The following is a 16,222-nucleotide window of genomic DNA, read 5'->3' as shown; positions in this document are numbered from 1 at the left end:
ACCATGACGTCTTTTTTTTTGTATTTAGCTCCAGTTTTGATAGCACGACAGGTTTCAGAAGTACTCACATTTATTTCACAGCAGGGATAGTGCTTTTCTTGATATTCTTCATTTTTCAGTCTGTGAACATGGTGCTGATGTTTCCTTGTTAAAAAGTTATATTTTTGTCTCATCTGTCCATAGGATATTCTCCCAGAAGCTTTGTGGCTTGTCAGTATGTATTTATTGTTATTCATTTACATGTCTATATTAGGTTAAAATATTTCTTAGTGCTGCTTAAAGATCTTTACACAAATTAAACTGTTAAAGCACTGGTATCAAAACAATCTTAGTAATGTAAATAAATGCGGTTGAGGACAAAAGCTTAGGCTGCACCACGGGGTATAGCACACAACCCCACCACCCCAAAAATATGTCTTTCTACAGGTAACAATGACTATTATGCTATATTTAGATGTTAGTTTTAAAAATGTAATATGTGCAAGAACACACACACACATATATATATATATATATATATATATATATATATATATATATATATATATATATATATATACATATATATATATATATATATATATATATATATATATATATATGTATATATGTATATATATATATATATATATATATATATATATATACACTATATTGCCAAAAGTATTTGCTCACCCATCCAAATTATTGGAATCAGGTGTTCCAATCACTTCCATGGCCACAGGTGTATAAATTCAAGCACCTAGGCATGCAGACTGTTTTTACAAACATTTGTGAAAGAATGGGTCGCTCTCAGGAGCTCAGTGAATTCCAGCGTGGAACTGTGATAGGATGCCACCTGTGCAACAAATCCAGTCGTGAAATTTCCTCGCTCCTAAATATTCCACAGTCAACTGTCAGCTGTATTATAAGAAAATGGAAGTGTTTGGGAACGACAGCAACTCAGCCACGAAGTGGTAGGCCACGTAAACTGACGGAGCGGGGTCAGCGGATGCTGAAGCGCATAGTGCGAAGAGGTCGCCAACTTTCTGCAGAGTCAATCACTACAGACCTCCAAACTTCATGTGGCCTTCAGATTAGCTCAAGAACAGTGCGCAGAGAGCTTCATGGAATGGGTTTCCATGGTCGAGCAGCTGCATCCAAGCCATACATCACCAAGTGCAATGCAAAGCGTCGGATGCGGTGGTGTAAAGCACGCCGCCACTGGACTCTAGAGCAGTGGAGACGCGTTCTCTGGAGTGACGAATCGCGCTTCTCCATCTGGCAATCTGATGGACGGGTCTGGGTTTGGCGGTTGCCAGGAGAACGGTACTTGTCTGACTGCATTGTGCCAAGTGTAAAGTTTGGTGGAGGGGGGATTATGGTGTGGGGTTGTTTTTCAGGAGCTGGGCTTGGCCCCTTAGTTCCAGTGAAAGGAACTCTGAATGCTTCAGCATCCCAAGACATTTTGGACAATTCCATGCTCCCAACTTTGTGGGAACAGTTTGGAGCTGGCCCCTTCCTCTTCCAACATGACTGTGCACCAGTGCACAAAGCAAGGTCCATAAAGACATGGATGACAGAGTCTGGTGTGGATGAACTTGACTGGCCTGCACAGAGTCCTGACCTCAACCCGATAGAACACCTTTGGGATGAATTAGAGCGGAGACTGAGAGCCAGGCCTTCTCGTCCAACATCAGTGTGCGACCTCACAAATGCGCTTCTGGAAGAATGGTCAAAAATTCCCATAAACACACTCCTAAACCTTGTGGACAGCCTTCCCAGAAGAGTTGAAGCTGTTCTAGCTGCAAAGGGTGGACCGACGTCATATTGAACCCTATGGATTAGGAACGGGATGTCACTTAAGCTCATATGTGAGTCAAGGCAGGTGAGCAAATACTTTTGGCAATATAGTGTATATATAAAACCCTGCATATACATGCATTGAACCTGTATAAAGTTAGTCCTATAAAAATAAATAACTGAACCATATATGCAAAGTATTAACATGTGTTTCATGAAAGATAATATATACAATACAATACTTAAAGACTGGTTGTCCTTAAGTATTGTAATGGTGCAAGAAGTCAAACTTCAGTCAGACTTCAATGCAATGTTATCAGAAAAACCTGTTATTGGAAGGTAGATGTATGTCCAGGCTTACCTGCAGGAATCTGTCTGTCAACAAGACTGGACAAGGAAATTGGTGTGTTCATGGCTTAGTAATTAACCCTATATGGTTAGCTATATAAAAACAGACAATGCTGTCAAAATTATAATTATTAATCCAAGCGATAAAACAATAAAAACTGGATTTATAATGCTGAACTAAAGCTGAACTTCCTTATATACATTGTTCAGTTCTGATTTACTTTCTAATTTTCAAATTGAACTTTGAATCCAACTTTCTAAAAAAAAAAAAAAAAAGTCTTCCACAAATGTCCAAGGATTTACAGCAGGAAATGGACTCAGGGGAGCTGAAAACAAATGCCTGCCACGCCCAAAAACAATACACCTCTTTGTTTTTTTCTAACACTTGAGGGACATGCCTTGTTGTCACAGTACTGTACTCCTTGTGTATGATCAGTATTGGTCAGCCTTCATGATAAGCAACAATAAAGCGTGAATTGTAAGTTTAATAAACTGTGACACTCTATTGTAATGAGTACATTTTATTCATTTCTAAGTTGCAATAGATTTAAATGCTGCAAATCCTTGTTGTGTAAACCAGCAAATATAATTCAAACGTTGCTTATGACCTGGCTTTATGACCTGCCAGCCCTAGAGCTTAATGGAACTTTTCCTTGACAGCAACAGAGGGGTTGGCCAGGCCAGGCTTTCAGCCTCCCAGCCAGCCTTTTACGTCAGCCATCTAGTCATTCATTCAGCCATTAAGCCCTCGTCCCCACCCGTCCTTCATAACTCTAATCCACCTGGCTGGCTTTGGACTTGGCAGTGCTCATTTTGAGTGCCCTACAATCTGTGGTCACAACAAGTTTATCTGCAAGCTAATCCACACTGTCACATCCAGCAGTCATTATCCCCCCTCACAGATACTGTCTGCATCCATCACGACTCGTAATGGCACTTAACATCCTGGCGATTTTTCATGCACGTTTCTGTCAAAATATGGTTGTTCCACTGATTCAGACACAAAGAAAGAGACACAATAGGACATACCGATTGGCCACTGGAGGGGATAATTATCTGTCAAATTTCAAAAAAGCCTGCTGAGAGGTAAATGAAGTAAAAATAGACAGGAAAGCAGACAGCCATACACATCTATGCTCTGTCTGTCTCTCACACAGACACATGATCACAATCCTGAATGATGTGTCCCCTGGGTATTAATATGGTCCTCTATGAGCCATTAATGGGAGTCAATAGGCCCCTTAATGGCTGTTCACTATGTTGGCTGGCCCCTCATTAATGCGTCATTGCATAAGTACTTGTTAGATTCATGATGGTCACAGCTATGTGATTTTGTTTAATTGTGGTCATACCTAATGAGACAAAACTGTTGTAAACATTAGACCAAAAGGAAATTTGGAGCTTTTAACTAGAATATGTTTAACCAACAGTTCAAAATATACCTAATGAATATTTTATGAGGTCATACAGAAACCTTCCAAGGTCTTACAATAACATACTGACATGTGGGGCTGGTCATTAAACGTTTTAAATATGTTGCATGAATTAATTTATTAAATATGATTTTGAATGATCATATATTGCAGAGGGCAGACAACAATGATCAGGAGGGTTTCTAAAATGGGATATGTAGCATTAACAGGTGGTTGTATAAGAAGCATCATGAAGGTCATAAAAAGTTATGATGAGGTTAAGAGGGGTGAAGCTGGCCTTAATAACCAGCGATGAGGAGGATGGGTGTAATGAAAGGATGTGCAAAGGAACAGGAAGTAGGGTTCATAAAGAAGGTGGAGTAGAATTATAGGGATACATGTGATAGAATATAATATAATACATTACAATACAATGAGGCATGCTCTGCAACAAATATGCCCCCATTATAACCATTTAGAGCATTCATACTGCTTAGCTTGGCGCTTTGCATATGACCATCTACGAAAAGGTGACCCGATTTTATTCATGACAGAAACCAGAAGCCATCTTGGACTCAATCAGCACAGATCACACTGCACCAACAAGAAAACTAAACAAGCCAGACATCCAGATTTTTCAAGAAAAACGTAGACAGACTAAAATTTGCTACATCTAACTATTAATAAATATAGTCGGCATATATTTATACCGTATGTCTATGGGTCTAAGTTAGATCAACACTGTGCAAAAAGTGTAATCTTATATTGAGATAAATAAGATTTTTTTCAGGTCATTCTAGAGCAATAGGTGCAGATCGATGTTCTATGTAAGCTACTCTTGTCAAAAACTCAACAAAGTGACTCGAGAGGGTTGGATATGTCCCTGAAAGAGACCCAGAGTGCTGCTTCATGGCAGTCGGAGCTCCCCTGATCTAAAGCTGTCAGTAGCCAAAACACAGATAAGACACTTATTGTACATGATCGAACCAGTTTACAGTTCTTTGATGTAGGATTTGATCTAAAGGGATAAATGAGGCCTTGTCTTTATAAGTAACTCCATTATGTCTCATCTGCTTGGCCAAAGGGGCCTGCTTTGAGACTCTGAACCACTGGGGCAGACTGTTTATTTTTACAACAGTGTAGCATTGCATGTTGCTTTCAAGGGTGTCAAACCTGGAAGTTATTGGTTTAGGGTTTCTAGTGGCTAAAAAAACAAAACAATTTTGCCTTATTGATTGATGGTCATGCAAAAGATATACATCAAATTCACCAAAATTTAGGCTGTTTTTTACTCATCCTTTGCAAAAATAACAAAAAGCAGCTTTGCTGTGATCCTCATCCAATTGTTTTTGGCCTGACTAGTGGCAAAGAGTAGGAAGAGAGAAAATTTAGCACATGATAGACAAGGACGATGAGTAATCAAAAGGCTTGCATTATAAAGAAACAACAGGGAAATGGTAGAATTAAGCAGCAGTAAAGAGTGATGGAAAGGATAAATGCGTAAAGCGAAAGTTGTAATAAATGACAAGGAAGATGAGTAGGATAAAAAGGTGTTATAAATAAGGATAATGTTTATAATTGGCCTAATAGAGTAGGGAGAGAAGACACTTGGTTGGAAAACAAAAACAGAGAATGAGAGAGGGGTACTGAGGGGTTAAAGAGGGGGATGTGTAGAGTGGCTTAAAAATGAATGGAAGTGAGACACAAAGGGGAACAGTGGATATAGATCATACATTTGGAATGGGTTGGATAAATGGGTTAAACAAGTTACTCAAGAGGTGGACAAAGAGAATAATAACAGTGGGAATTAGGTAAAGGGGAAATAAGTTTACTGATGGAAATTGGACAAGCTCGCTTATAGGGCAAGACTATTTTACCCATTCTAATTTACACATTTTTCTGTGTTCTGCACATATAATAAGGCATTACAGTTTCAGTCAAGTAGTCATACAAAACCATTATCTTGCAGCTAAAGACAATGAGTCGCATACTTTTAAATCCAGAGATCCTATTTTCTTATCATCATACAAAAACACATCAATGGCATTTTTACAGTCTTTGGAGGCTCATTAGCACATCCCAAACATTCCAAGAGCACTTAGTTTACCTTTAAAGCATTTAGTGTGGTTGGACTGTAGCATAGAGAAGTGTAAACAATAAAAAAATGTGTCAGCTCTGCTGCAGCTTGTGTGTTAAGATTTCTGGCAGCCCTGGAGAATGAAGAAACTTGAAGATACAATAGCAGTGATTTAATTTATGATATTTCCCACTTTAGCCAAGTATAGTAAAATAGGCTGAATAGTGTTGTCAGTCACTGGGTGATAAATGACATGGCATTTAAATTTATGCATCGTTATCTTTAAAAAGATCAGGATGCCATTAGAAGCAAGCCTGAATGCATTTTAGAAACTTTGACCTGGAATCTAATAGAACTGTTGTTAATGAGTCCTATGAAAGGGGAAAAAAAATGACACACTAATGTGATGGCAGACATCAGGCACACTGACATGACAGTAACAGCCCATACCCTATTATTTCCAGCACACTAAAACAAGTTCACAATTCAGCTTAAACCTCTCAGAACCCCCCAAAAATCCAGTAAAAGATTTTCAGTAAAAATTTAAAGAAACAACGGTGAGAGGAACTGTCTCTGGTGCTTTGGGGGGGAAAAAAAATAAAGACGGGCTGTGAAGAAGTAGTGAGAGTAGTATACCTCTGGGATTTCTGATGGCAGAGTGAGCAGGGAAAAGAGCCAAGCCTTGTTCTGCTGTATAAGCCGTGCACTGCACACACTGACAAGCATGCAGGGGAGAAATTGGCAGTGGGAATAAGGGTAAGGCGGTGTAAATTTGGAGCAGAAAAGTCTTCAGGGTGCATCGTGCACTCATCATTGCGACCTTGCACATGCTCACACACATACACATACATAGGGCAGAATGCGAAGGAGCTTAGGAGATGGCTGTGGAGGGGGATGAAAACAAAGCCTGTGGGTTATGTTGGAAGGGAGCTCAGGGAATTGGGAGAGAAGCATGCTCCTCATTCACCGGCCATATGCACCATTGGATGTTGCACACATGTCGTGTATTCACAGGGACCGGGAGCATACCGGACATAAAAAGAAAGATTATCCAGAAAAGAGGAGGGCATGCCGGAAGGAGAGAAAAGTAAAACTCACAAGCACTCATGCACACATATACACCGAGCATAAGGTTCTAACTGGTTGGTTTTGCCAGAAGTGAAAAGGGTAATCCTTTGAAACTGTTTATGTGTGGAGAAACTTACTTTTGGTGGCCAGAAGAAAAAAGTAGAAAGAGAGAGAAGATGCCAGTCATCTTCATTTTGCTGCAATCTGTGACCTGGTTTCTAAATGCAGCAGTAATAAGGAAGAAAATAACATCCAGTTATTTATGTTTCAGTCCGTTACTGCAGAAGAGCCTGGGATTCTCGAGATGTTCAAAGCTTTGATAAACATTAAAATTACCTGCTTTTATATTTTGTGAAACAAATAGTGTGCTGTATATTTGCAGGAGGATGTTAGAGATAAAAAAGGTGAAAGGAATATGTTGCTAGCAGTTAAAGAGGATGAGAACATCTAAATTTATGGCTGTTTTTATTAAAGGATGTCATCCAGCAACCAGCCATGAGGCACAATTACAGTGACATAACAGGAATAGGAGTTGTCACTTGATTTACACACAATAGGTTTAGTCTCTTTTGGACTGAGTAAACATGTCCGAGAAGAGTGAAGTATCTGCTCTGCAATATAAACTGCTGTAAGTGATTCAATGGGAAAAATGTATGTTCCCCATAAAGAAAACTTTAAAGATGAAAAGGGAGGGGTGGCCTAGTGGTTGGGCTTTAGAGGTTCTGAGTTCAATCCCCACTCCCACGGACTGCCCCTCTGGGTACCTGAGCAAAAACCAATGGCGCAACGACACAACAATAGACCCGTAAGCAACATTGTCTGGGTGGGCCCCATATGAAGTACAACACGTGCTAGAGGTTCAGCATACGGTGAGAGTTTAATAAATCGGCCAAGAAGAAACAATTATGCAATTCCCAGTAGTATGTGATCACACAGCACACACGGAAAAATAGTGACTGCGCACCTAAAATGGAACCATTGGTGACAGAGCACTACCACATGTTACAGACATTCCAACGTTCAAAAACTAAACTCATTTCTGAAAGATGCTTATTGACCCCCCCCCCAGGCACAATCTTTCCTCACTGTAGGAGCAACGTCCTCCTCTCCCTCTTCAGTTCTTCAAAAGAACGTGTTTATTTTGGAAAGCTTTTGCTTTTCTGGAATCCGCTTAAATACATCCTTTTGGTATCCATCGTCGCTAACACATTGTACACAACGGTTATGGTTTTAATCTGAACTCTGGATTACCCATAATTCCAAGTTGTACTGTAAAAAATAAAATACTCAAATACATTGTTCTTTTAAGATCTTTATTGTGGTTTGAAACAAATGTTACTGTATGTTTTACCAACTGTCTAATGAACTATACAAAGTTATTAACATAATAATTAAAAGTACCACTGTCTGCTTTGCTCTTGGTGATGTGTTTAAAAGGCTCACCACCATGTTGAAATCTGGCATGTATTGGCGTATAAATATAGTCCGGTGTGGTCAGGCACTTCAGTATCAGGTGGGTTTAAGAGGAATTTTTCGTACCATTACATCTACAAAGAAACGTCCTAGTCTACAATTGTTTTTTTTTTTTTTCTTTTTTATGGCTTAATGAGAGAAGTGGACTTTATGCTGCCCTGCAAGGCTTTTAAACCTGGGCTTGAGTGTCAACAAAACCATTGTCAAGCACATATCAACAGAGATGGGAAGTGACGAAGTACAAATACTTCATTACTGTACTCAAGTAGATTTTTCTGATATTTTTACTTTACTTTACTACTTATTTTTATGGCGACTTTTTACTTCTACTCCTTACATTTTTACACAAATATCTGTACTTTCTACTTCTTACATTTTAAAAGATTGGCTCGTTACTTTAGTTTTAAATCATTTCAATGGAGTTACCATTATTATTTTTCACGTCATTAATACCAAATTCAATCTAATTGGATGGGAATCTACGTTGCATTTGACGCACCACTACAAGATGAATCGACAGATTCAGCGGTATTCATTCGCGGCAAATCATTGCAGCTTGGTGGCGGTGGCGTTAGCATAGTAGTATGGACGACGAGATGATTGAAAATGAACACAACGGAGATCTACTGTAGTCCTATTGGCAGACATCCATTTAAAATGTAGGCAACGGCATGAAAAAAGTGGTTTCTACTTTTACTTTTATACTTTAAGTAAATTTACAAGCCTGTACTTTGTTACTTTTACTTGAGTAAAGAAGTTTAATCAGTACTTCCACTTTTACCAGAGTATTTTTTAACACAAGTATCTGTACTTTTACTCAAGTACGGAAAGTGAGTACTTTTGCCATCTCTGCATATCAGGATGCTCATTTGTGCGCCTGGATCCATATTTATTTTTTTCTAAATGTGCGGGGTCATCTTTGACCACACCATTTTACTTTTCTTTAACCAGCACACTGCGCCTCTTCCAACAGTCCACACTTTCTCTGCTCTCTTTTTCTCATTGTTTTCTCCTTCTTTCCCATCGCCTTTCATCACTCTTCTAGCTGGTCCAACTTCATTAATCATTTTCCGCAATGGCGGTCATACAAACAAAACAAGCAGGTAAGGTACCAAACAGGAAATACGCATGAGTAGAGAACCAATCAGAGGCCTCCTGCCTGCGGTCACCTACAATTTGGGAGAGGTGCAGCAGAGTGTCTGCAGAGGGGTCGGGGACTTCCCTGTGTTCACTGTGACACCTATGCAGACGACCTAATTTCAAAGTATAAATCAGCCTTAAGCAGCCCTCATCTCCTACGTACCCGGGAAGGGCCACAGGAACGTGTTGCTGTGCGGCGGCCTGAGTGGGGAGGACAGGATCGCAGAGGAGAGGAGAAAAGCGCCACTGAGAGCTGGGGTCTAAACGAAAAAACTCTACACACTAAAGATGTGTAGTTTTTGGTGAGCTTGTGTTCGTACTTGCTTTGTATAATGATCCCCTCCACCCGAAGTTGACTATAAGAAATCCTGGAAAAAAGAAAAAAAAAAACAAGCCGTAGAGCTAATTTGCAGTTATAATCTAGTGTTGCTTTTTTACATGCACATACTGACTTTGAAGTAACATTAAAGTGTGGTTATCCCTTGCAAACCTTGGTGATAGTATGTTTCATATCTTTTTGATAATATACAATATTTTTAAATTTTATCCAAATGGCCCTGTTTTGAAAAGGCCCAAGTCGAAGTCTGGATTTAAATCTAAAAGAGATGCCATGAAGTTACATTAAACAGGCTTTTCAAGCTTGACACCACCAGTGTGTCTAAACCAAAACAGGTCAACCAATTTCCCTTCACATCAGCTTAAAGGCTGGTTCCCAGCTATCACAAACATTCAATGCCAAAACTACCTAATTCTTTGTCACAGTGCTCTTTGTTTCATGTAGTGCCAGGTTAGCAGTTAAAACTTTATCAAATAAAACCTGCATTTGAAAACTGCAAACTTCGTTTACCTGGGTTATCTTTGGCATCATTTTTTTAATAAGAAATATGTTGCAAAAATAACAGAAAATCATGAGAAATACATAAGGGCATATACTTTTATGAAGTAAGAAGACTTAATCGAAAAATACATGAAAAATATTCTTCGACAATTGCACACCAAACAATATATGTTCCAACTCTATGAGAGAAAAAAAAAATCCAGACTAGTGTAATTTCTTTAAAAACGATGCAAAAAACCCCATAATATTTTATGTTAAGAAAACCTTGTTATAGTTTTACTTAAAAGCAGCTAAAACCTATTTAGAAGAGCAGCTATATAGTTTAATTAAAATTACTATACATTTTGATTATAAGTTTAATTGTGATATTTTGCAAGAAGCATTATGTTTCATCACAGGAAGCATCTTCTTCCAATGTTGCATTGATCAAAACAAGAAGGTCAGTAGAGTGTTCTGTGGAAAGTCTTACTTTCACTCAATTCCCCCAAGGCTATTGCACTGATGACAGGAGTGAGGACATCTACTACATGTGTGAAAACTCTCACATTTGTGTTAATTTGCTAACAGGGTTTCATCTATCCAATCGGAATGAGAAGATAGAGTTTGTCATCTTGTTTTCTGCACCCATCGTCTGAAAATTCCACACTATAACATTTAAGTTCATCAACTCTTTTTACACTTTTGCGATTTATTGTAGTACTGTCTCTTCTCTTTATGCTCAAATCTTTTTATTCTTTATTTTTATGTTGCAGGGGCTTCTCTCTGCAATGCTGTATCACAAAACCTCTAGGAGACCTTCAGAAAAGCAAAAGCATTGAAAATAAATGAACATGTTACCAGCCCTGAAGATTAATTCAGATTCAAAAATATATATCTTTAATGCCTTTGCCAAAGTGCTGTCTGTCACCCACAGACCCCCTAAGTTGTTTCTGAAACAGATCATTACCTTTGGTAATTAGTCATTGCAATAAGCATATCTTCACCACTAGATGTGCTTTTGAGCACTTCCTGTAGACAAAAACAACAATATATTTTAGTTCAACTCTCCATTAAACATGTGTCTAGACTAAATATACATAATGTTGCTTATGAAATAACCTACTGATCCCTTTATCCCATCAGATTAGGCTCTGTATTGGATGCCTAGTAGACCTAGACAGTAAATTGGACATGGAAATCCTTTGATTTTGCATCTGAAATGTCTGTTTCATTGTCCATATGTTCTGAATTATTATCAAACCAAAACACTCAATGATAACAGATTTCCTGACAGAAGTTCATAGATTTTGACAAAAATCTCGTAGTACTCAAAGAGTACATGGTATAATGTACTCTTTGGCATGATGTATTGCTGTAAGCCCTACAGTTTGTTCATTGTTTTTATTATTACTATTGTTATTATTTTTGTCTTTGTTTTTTTCTTCTTCTTTTGGTCTCTGTAGCACTTTGAGATTTCTTTGAAATGTAAGGTGCGTTACAAATAAAATCTATTATTATTATTATTATTATTATTATTATTATTATTATAAGGCACCATATTGAGGTTTATATTTTTTTGGAGAGCACAGCATCACTCATCCTATACCACACCTATCAGTGAGGAAGAGGCGCTTTTATATGGATTATCCTTACATAATTTATTTCTAAACCAATGCTCTGAAATGTTGTTTGTTAAAAAAAAAAATTGCTGAAAATCTTTATATCATCTAGACCAGGTATCCCCAAACTCGGTCCTCAAGGCCCCCTGTCCTGCAGGTTTTAGAGGTTTCCCTGCTTCAGCACAGCTGGTTATAATGATTGCAGTAGACCAATAGCCCGTTAATCAGCTTTCAATTAAAATCAGCTGTGCTGTAGCAAGGAAACCTCTAAAACCTGCAGGACAGGGGGCCTTGAGGACCGAGTTTGGGAATGCCTGATCTAGACAAACAGTCTCAAGTAGGCAATTAAATTATTTATTTATTTTTTATTATTATTTTTTTGTCTCATCTCAGGTCCAGCAATAATGTCACCACAAACTGAGCTTGCTACTGTAGCTGCAAGTGGCTTTTTTATTGTGGTATCAACACCTGTAAGTATAAGCAGGCAACAATAATTAAATGAATGAATAAATGAATCTCCCTCGATTAACTTTAATGAAAAATGTTTGCGAGTAGATTTTGTACTGTGCTTTGGATGATCATGGTGCAACAAGACGACATGATTTGCCAAAAACTGTTCAAAGCTCTAGCTGCACAGTAGGTAGCACTGTTGCCTTGGAAGGTTCTGGGTTCGATTCCTGGCCCTGGGTCTTTCTGCATGGTGTTTGCATGGTCTCCCTGTGCGTGTGTGGGTTCTCTCCAGGTACTCTGGCTTCCTCTCACAGTCCAAAAACATGAATGTTAGGTTATTTGGCTTCTCTCAAATATCCTTAGGCGTAAGTGTGTGGATGGATGGATGTTGAAAGCTGCAAGGCTAACTTTGTTCTGTTTGCTGCAGTCACTTGACAAGCTCTGACTTTAACTTTGATGTGAAGTTTGTTTTGAAATTCAAACAAGGTAATTAAACAATCAAGTTAAATGAGAACATACCATTGGTTACCACATGACACCAGTCATTAATGTAGCTCTGGAATAGTTTAATTAGGGAAGAAATGTTTAACCACAGCTCCTCTTCCAGTACAGTAGCAAGAGGTCAAAACAGGCATCGTTTATACCATGGGGCAGGGGTCTTGCAATGCAAACAGAGCTGCAAGTTGCTCCCTGGCACTTTAACATTGACTTCTTAAAAACGTGGCTTAAAATGAAAAAGGGCCAACTGATGTTTTTAAATACAGATATATTAACTGTCAATGTTAAAGTTTTTTTTTTCCTCATAAAATAATTACATACGATTTCCTTCATAAATTGACACTACAAATAGCAAAACATTAATGTTTTTAAATAATTTTTGCGCTTGATTAGACTGAAAATGTATTATCCTATTTATCCTATTTATAGTCATGCTTTAATTTATGTTAAAACCTAAAAATAGAATATATATTGCTGTTTTATTTAAATAACAAATTATCTATATTAGCGACTTGTCAGAAAAGTGTCCTTTAACAACTGGCCAACTTAAATTTATAGCTATAAAAGTATTATATTTATTTAGACTGAGAGCAGAAATGGCACTTTGGAAGAAAGTACTTAATTGATTAGAAAGGAAAAGCTTCTTAACGGCCTGATAGGCCTACAAAAAAATCATAATGATCCAAAAGGCTACTTTATTTTAACTCAAGGTTGTTAGGTACCATTAATAGTTTTAGTGACTTTTTTTCTCATAAACATTCATTTTATATAAACCCACCACATAAAAAGTAATGAACTTATTTTGAGGCCATACACACCTCAGGATGAAATGTTTGAACTTTTATACTTATGTTCGTATTTCTCAGTAGTATCCTGACATACTCTGCTGTCACAGGCAGCCAGTCACAGCTGCAACCTGTAGGAATGGATTAAAACAACATAAAATGACAAATGATGAACTCAGTGCTGAAAAGAACAACATGTCATTTTCACCTTAAATGTTTGGGCACTCATCCATTACACTTTGTGGTCATTGATCCAGGACTTCAAGTGGAAACAAACAGAACTGTGCTGTTTGCTGCTAACACAGTGGACTGTCTGGGCTTGTCTGACACAAGAAGGATTACAAACATGTTGCATAGTGAGTGTGATCGCACTGTTCTCTCAGCAGCTCTGGCTTTAGAAACAAGAACATGATGCTGACAGTACATCACAGAAATGCTCTGTCACCTTTGAGTCATTCTTCACACTGAAAGGGGTCAGTGTTTTTTTTTTTCCACATTTTGATCATAGTTTTCATCTATTAAAAAGAACAAGCTGAAAATGATATACATCTTTGAAAAATAAAAGACCTGTACCACCATAATCTCTAAACAATTTTCTCTGTTTCTATCTAATACTACAATAACAGCACAATATACTATCCATAAAATGATGAAGATTTTGATCAAATCAGCATCCAGTTTTCTTGCAGAGCAGCCAAAGTAAAGCCTAGTATACTCCTACTTTTCTACTGTTACATTTAGTTTGATGGAAGAATAGCCATTATGAAGGTGGTTGAAATCTTTTTATTTTGCATATGTAATGAAATGTTCTCTGCTGTTAACATCAGAATGAAGTCAAACCTAATGGAAGAGACAAGTAGCTCAGCAGCTCTGTGTATTAGAGAACAGTAGCATGAGTGGGACAGATGAAGTACGTGGGACAAAAGGATGCTTGTGTAACCTCTTTTGCTCTGACACAGTTTAAGGAGAGTCCTTGCATTGAAGGTTATGACAAAACACGCTCACAAGACTACACTTTCTTTAATGTATAGAGAGGAAGGTTGTTTGTTTTTTTTCCAAGAAGATGAAAGGGAGAAATCTAATTAAAAACAAATAAGATATAGACATATGTTGCAGTTGTTGTAAAAAGATAATCACTGCATATTTCAAATGAGCCATACTCTGTTTCTGGCAAAATCCAAAACAAAAAAATAGTAACAGGTCCAATAAGAAGTTTATTGTAAAAATTAAATCAATAAAATCTCTATAATTTATAAACTCTATTCTGTTTCTTATAAGACCAAGGTAGTAGAGAAAACGGTTTTGGTCAGGTCAAAAATGGCAGGTTGGGACCTCAAAGAACTTTCTAAAAGGTCTAAATTGTCATTGCAGATCCTGCAGGATACCGAAGTTGTGGATGTGATTTCCAATCCCTGCACAATCAGAAATGACTCAAACTTCTTTTTATAGACCAAGTAGGAAATAATTGCTCTCCAAGTAAATCATGAAGGCCAAGTTTGTCAAGGGGAACAGGATTAAAGGCTAGGACATCTGGAGCAATGCTTATAAGTAAGCCTAAATTGAAATCAATTGTAGACTGAATTAGAGAACATTTTAACCTAAACCAAATGCTGAATTTAAGGAACTTAATGTCTGCAATGATACACAGTACTAATTGTTTATATTGTCAAGGACTGAGGATGCTTTGTGGGTAGCAGGATCAGCTAAACATGATAGACTCTAGATTTAAACATATGGGACTCTATTTTCCTACTTATATCCTCTAGGACGGACTGCCCATGCCATTAGGGCTAACTGATGGCCTTTGCTTGAATTCTTAGCTCATATTTCTCACTGGTATGACATTCTCAGTTTTTCTTTGTCATGTTTTTATGTTCAGTGCAAGTATCAGGTAATAAAGAATGCTTTACACATTAGCGAAACAAAAAAAAGTTATTGTATTTAATGAAAACTGTGAGAATTATGGGTAAGAAAACAAACTTGTTAGGTGACCCTGGTCCCCTGTTTTTTACTATAAGTTAAGTCAACAGTATAATTTTCATGTTAAAGCCTGTTTTTGGGGCAGTGTATTTTAATCAGTCTTTAAATGAATTAACAACATACCAGAAAATCAACAAGAGAGCGACCATGATATGATTCAGTGATAAACAACACGTTCAGAGAGCTATTCTACAATTTTACAAAAATATCAGGTTTCAGCTTTACAAGAACACTCACAGTACCCAGGGAGGACTTTTGACCACTGATTTTTTTTCACTGAACTAAAAAAAAAAAAAAAAAAAAACCTTTTTAGTGCAACGAAGGAATCTGATGCACCTGATGTCTGCTTTTTGTGATATTTTCACAGCTGCACTCTGAAGACTAGGAATGATGTCACCAGCTGTGTCCTTCACGATTCTTCATCTCTCAAAGGATTTTTCTGTCTTCACCTGCATTTTTTCCCACTTTTGTGGTCGATCTGTTAGTGGTATATTTTTAAGCCCATCAGTGGTGTCGTTTTTCCGTTAGAACTCGTCACACCTTTGAACCTAATGTGTTTATTTTTTTATCCTCCTTCCCTTTAAACAGATTACCGGCTTTAGCGTCAGCTCTTCTGTCTTTGTATGGAACTAAGCCTTTAGCGTCGTATACTAACGGATGAAAAAGCGAAGGAAAACACCACTAAAGTTGGTCATTAACCTGGTCAGGGATGCAGGAAAGTTTGGAGGCAAAAAAACTGCAACTCAGTGGTTTCAGTTACAACAGACTTTTAA

Source organism: Cyprinodon tularosa, unplaced genomic scaffold (assembly GCF_016077235.1).
Source record: "Cyprinodon tularosa strain WSP-4 unplaced genomic scaffold, ASM1607723v1 ctg63, whole genome shotgun sequence".
In the NCBI taxonomy this organism is placed as follows: Eukaryota; Metazoa; Chordata; class Actinopteri; order Cyprinodontiformes; family Cyprinodontidae; genus Cyprinodon; species Cyprinodon tularosa.
The sequence above is the reverse complement of the archived record's forward strand: the minus strand, read 5'-3'. Positions refer to the sequence as shown.